Here is a 6000-nt window from a genome sequence, read left to right as displayed (position 1 = left end):
AAGGCATAAATAAAAAACAAAATGATAATATAAGACATGATATTGAAACTCAAAATGTGTCAAAAAGAAATAATCAGGAGTTTCTTAAAACTATGTACTTTAATGCTCGTAGTATTAGGAACAAATTTCAAGAAATACAGGCGTATGTCAAAAGCGAAAATCTCGATATGATAGGAATAACTGAGACATGGTTAAATGGTACAGAGTTCGAAGCTGAATTTAATATTGCGGGATTTAAACACTTTCATCAGGATAGAAACCACAAGAAAGGTGGGGGTGTTCTATTGTACGTTAAAAACAATGTTCATGCTTGTGTTTTAGAGAAAGTGAAACAGGATGCATATGACAGTTTGTGGGTTGAGTTAACCCAAACAAATGGACAAAAAATGAATATAGGTGTAATATATAGGCCAAAGACATTAGCATTAGCAGACGACAAACTGTTATTTCAAGAACTGTCTAGTTTCTGCAACCGGGATTTATTGATAATGGGTGATTTCAATTTTACTGACATTGATTGGATGACCCTTGAACATGGCCATATAGGTAGTCGCTTGATTGATTTTCTTGGTGACAATTACTTAATTCAGCATGTAAAAGAGCCCACAAGATATGGAAACTTACTCGATTTATTGATCACTAGCCGCGAAAGCATGGCAACTGATGTAGAAGTCGGTGAATCTGTTGCAAATAGCGATCACAACTTAGTCAGATTCAAACTCCTAAACAATTTTAGAATAGATACTTGTGCTTCTAAAATACCCGATTTCAGTAAAGCTCAGTTCATAGAACTACGTCAGGAGCTTCAGCTTACAGATTGGGAGGAAAAAATTAAACGAAAGGCCTGTAGATCAGATGTGGGAAATATTTCAAAATACGCTCACTAAGATGATTCAAACTTACATTCCTTTTAAGGACAGACGTCCCCCAAATCAGGCTCGCCCAAAGTGGCTCGACAAAGAAACTGAAAAAAGTATTGCTAAAAAGAGACAGGCTTATAAGAAATATAAGTGCTCGGGTGCATCTAATGACTATGAAAGTTATGTATCAATACAGAGAGATTTAAAAAAGACAATAAGAAAAAGAAAACGACAATACGAAATGAACATCGCTGAGAAATCCAAAGAGAATCCCAAAGAATTCTATAGTTACATTAGAGATAAAAAGGTTGTTAGGAATCACATTGGTCCACTATTATCTGCTGACGGTCAACTTGAATATTCAAATGAAGGAATGTGTAATCTCTTAAACAATTATTTTAGCTCGGTATTCGTAAACGAAACACCTCAAAGTGAATTCCAAACTGAAACCTGTGAAAAGTCTGGGGTAAACTTACTCACTACGGTAAATATAACAAAAGAAACAATTAAAAGGTGTATAGACAAACTCAAAGTTAATAAAACACCAGGGCCTGACGGTTGGCATCCAAGAATCTTAAAGGAAATGAAAAATGAGATTGTTGTTCCATTAGAAATTATTTTCAAGAAATCCATCATATCCGGAGATGTCCCAAGAGAATGGAAGCTAGCTAACGTTACTCCCATATTCAAAAAAGGTGACAAAAAGAAACCAAATAACTATAGGCCTATTAGTTTGACTTCGATCGTAGGAAAAATAATGGAAACTATCATCAGAGATGCTATCGAATATCATTTAGAAAGTAACCGTTTGATAAATGATAGCCAACATGGTTTCAGACGGAAACGTTCTTGCGTGACTTACTCGAATTCTACAACACAGTTGTCTCGAATTATGACAAAAGAAACAATATAGATTTAATATATCTAGACTTTGCAAAAGCTTTTGATACCGTCCCACACGAAAGACTACTTACTAAATTAGCTTTGCATGGAATAAGTGGTAGCCTATTAGGTTGGACTAGTAATTGGTTGAAAGGTCGAAAACAGAGAGTTGTTTTAAATGGAAAAACTTCTGGATGGAAAAGTGTTGCAAGTGGAGTTCCTCAGGGTTCCGTTCTTGGGCCACTTCTATTCATAGTATATATAAATGATATAGACCATGGACTAAAATCTACTGTTTCCAAATTTGCTGATGATACAAAACTGCGGAGTGGCAAATGATCACTCAAACCAATTAGATATTCAAGAAGATTTAGATAAATTACAGCAATGGTCTGAAAAGTGGCTAATGAAATTTAACACAAGTAAATGCAAGGTAATGCACATAGGTAAAAATAACAGCAAGTACGATTACAAGTTATTTGGAAATTCGTTAACAAAAGTGGATAGTGAAAAAGATCTCGGCGTAATTATCAGTAACGACCTCAAATCATCCAAGCAGTGTATTTCAGCCTCTGAGAAAGCAAATAAGATTCTGGGATTGATTGCGCGATCTTTAGATTTCAAAAGTCCATCACTCATTAACAAGCTATATAAATCGTTAGTTCGTCCACATTTGGAATATGCTGTTTCCGTATGGTCACCGAATCTCATTAAAGACATTGACAGACTGGAAAAAGTACAACGGCGAGCCACAAAACTGATTCCAAATATCAAAAATAAATCATACGAAAATCGACTTAAGCACATGAATCTGTTTTCCCTAAAAAAGCGTAGACTCAGAGGTGACTTGATACAGGTCTTTAAGATTTTAAAGGGAATTGACAACATCAAAAGTGACCAAATTTTCACATTGAATGAGAATCAGACAAGAAACAATGGTCTCAAACTGTCCGGAAATAGATTCAATTTGGAAGTAGGTAGAAACAACTTTGCCAACCGTGTAGTTAATGAATGGAATAAACTTCCTGCACAGGTAGTGCAATGTAGTTCAGTTCGAAGCTTTAAGAATCATTTAGATAAATACCTAAGTAAGATGCTGTAATTATTATAATTTATGTTATATTATTTGTTTTTGTTTTGTTATAATTTGTCTGTCTGATTTTCATTTATTATTAGTTATATGTCAATTTATTAGCATTTACTATTTACGTGTTTGTTTTGTTATTCAACTATACCAATGCATTTATTTATGTATTTTAATTGTTATTTACATTGTTATAGTTTTAATTTATTATTAATATGATTTTTTTTTTTTTTTGCATCCGACCTAGATATGGATCAAAAGGTCTCCTGTCGGCATGCTTTGCCTTTGTAATCCTTTGTGTGTGTGTGTGTGTGTGTGTGTGTGTGTGTGTGTGTGTGTGTATGGGGGCGTCTATGTGTGTGCGTGTGTGTGTACGCAAAGTCAAGGTGATGCGACCAACAAGAGGTGGGGCTGGCAGTGAGTTTAACGGATGAGAGGCTGGAAGACCTGAAGAACTTTAAGTAGTTGGGGTCACATGTAGCAGGGAATGGAGGGATGGAGCTGGTGGGAGGGGGAATTATCACTTCAGTACGATGACGCATCCGTAGGCGTCATGAGGTGCGAGTGGGTACATGAGGGTGCTGGCGCCTTGATTACTTGATTATATATATATATATATATATATATATATATATATATATATATATATATATATATATATATATATATATATATTTGTAGTTGTACATGAGTTACCCCCCCGGATTCTGTGAATTTGTTTGATCGCGTTTTCTGTGTTTATCATTACCCAGAGTAAAAGAGAACGATTAATATAGCAGTGACTTTAGATTTTATAATGCGAATAGTGTGATGAATCGTACATATGGCAGCCGATGCTGCGCGCAAGAATTTGACTCACACTGAAGTGGAGGTATAAGGGGAAAAAATAAACATTTGGGGTATTGAAAAGTTCCATGATAATTTGTATGTGAGTAAGATGTGCCTTCGTCTCTTTACACCAGTGTTTCCCAACCTTTTTTGGCTGCGACCCTAAACCCACTCTTAGCCTGGAGTCGCGACCCTAATTGTAATAATAAATTCAACCATTTCATGTTATATTTCTACGTACTTGCATAATGTTTATAAACTTTCGTTTTTATAGTTCAGTTTATATATACTAGCACAATGAATTTAAATACATTTGAAACTTGAATGAAAAAAAGTTAAAAAAGACCCTCTGGCGACCCTCAAAAACACCCTCGCGACCCTAGTTTGGGTCGCGACCCTGGGGTTGGGAACCACTGATTTACACTGTTGTTTCCTTCAACCACTAGGTTGATCATTTTCTTCAACAGTGTGTTGCCACAGAATTCAATTGCTCCATCTGTCTCCCATTCCTCCCACACTACCTCTCCACAATTAAAATCTCCCATTATTGCCATGTTCTCGCTTTTTCTTATCAATTATTTGTACCCTGATTCATTCCATGTTCTCCTTTTTGAAGGGACCTATGCCACTGCAATATACCTTTCTCTCTTCACTTGTAATTCTTATATTCATTATCTGGCCATTCCTTCCCCCATTTCCACGTCTTCCACCTTTATGTTTCTTTGCATTACCATCGCCATACCACCTTCCATGCGTACCTAATTGTAGCATACAGGATAAGGGCTAGACTCGTGGGATACCGTCTGTATTCTCAATGGCCAATTCTGACCTTAATATCCCGTACTATTTCATTTTACCATTCTTTCTTCCAAATGCGTGTGTGTGCGTTCGTATGATTCACCATGGCCATGGATCACGTGTTGGACTCGTGATCGACAGTTTTTACTCTCCCGGAAGAGAACTCAGAGCTAGTGTGTGTGTGTGTGTGTGTGTGTGTGTGTGTGTGTGTGTGTGTGTGTGTGTGTGTGTGTGTGTGTGTGTGTGTGTGTGTGTGTGTGTGTGTGTGTGTGTGTGTGTGTGTTTGTGTGTGTGTGTTTACCTAGTTGTATTTACCTAGCTGTATTCTACAGCTAATGTTTCGCTCAGTTTGTTCCAGACATCTACTTCTATGTGTGGTAAGCTGTTTTTTTTCTTCATATTTCTTCTATAACTGTCCATTTTGAGTTTCTTTTCATGTCCCCTTGTATTTCTTCTATTCCAATTTAATATGTCTTCTTTATCAAGGACTTCCATGCCTTTCATAATTCTATAAACGGCCAACAGATCACCTCTTTCTCTTCTTTGTGTATGTGTGTGTGTGTGTGTGTGTGTGTGTGTGTGTGTGTGTGTGTGTGTGTGTGTGTGTGTGTGTGTGTGTGTGTGCGCGTGCGCGTTCGTGTATTGAACTCGTGATCGACAGTTATTAACTTCCCGGATGAGAGCTCAGAGCTCGTACTGTATGACCGGTCTATGGGTAATACTGTGACTTTACACGCACACATACCCCAAACTCCCCGCCCACGAGAGATGGAGTGACAACCCGCAGCGCAGTGATACTGAAATAATTTCAGACCTGGGCGGGATTCAAACCCGGACCGCCGTAGTGGCAGGCGAGAACTCGAACCACCGCGACACGAGGTTGTGTGTGTGTGTGTGTGTGTGCGCGCGCGTGCGTTCGTGTGTGTGTATTTACCTAGTTGTATTATAGGGGAAGGCAGCTATGCTCGTAGTGACCCGTCTTTGTATCTTTCAGCATCTAGTTTTTCTTAAGTTCTTGTATGTTTTTTGCACATTTTTGCAATTTGTTCCAATGTGTGTGTGTGTGTGTGTGTGTGTGTGTGTGTGTGTGTGTGTGTGTGTGTGTGTGTGTGTGTGTGTGTGTGTGTGTGTGTGTGTATTCACTTGGTCTTGGTCTTGGTCTTTGGATCACGTGTTGGACTCGTGATCGACAGCTATTTCCCTCCTGGAAGAGAGCTCAGAGCTCGTAGGTCCGATCTATGGGTAATGCTATGACCTTACACACACACACACACCCAACTACCCGCCCACGAGAGTCAGAGTAACGACCCGAAGCGCAGCGGTACCGAAATAATTTCGGCCCTGGGCAGGATTCGAACCAAGTACTACGGGCACCACCATGCTAGTAGTTCAGCACTCTACCAACTGCGCCACCGAGTCGCGCGCGCGCGCGCGCGCGTGTGTGTGTGTGTGTGTGTGATGTCTTGTTTCAGCTTTCAGCATTGATTTGTAATTTTTTCTTATTGTTTCTCTATGTGTGTGTGTGTGTGTGTGTGTGTGTGTGTGTGT

The sequence above is a fragment of the Oratosquilla oratoria genome, chromosome 4, assembly GCF_046742065.1.
Source record: "Oratosquilla oratoria isolate Oo_2021 chromosome 4, ASM4674206v1, whole genome shotgun sequence".
Taxonomy (NCBI): domain Eukaryota; kingdom Metazoa; phylum Arthropoda; class Malacostraca; order Stomatopoda; family Squillidae; genus Oratosquilla; species Oratosquilla oratoria.
This window is presented reverse-complemented; position numbering follows the sequence as displayed.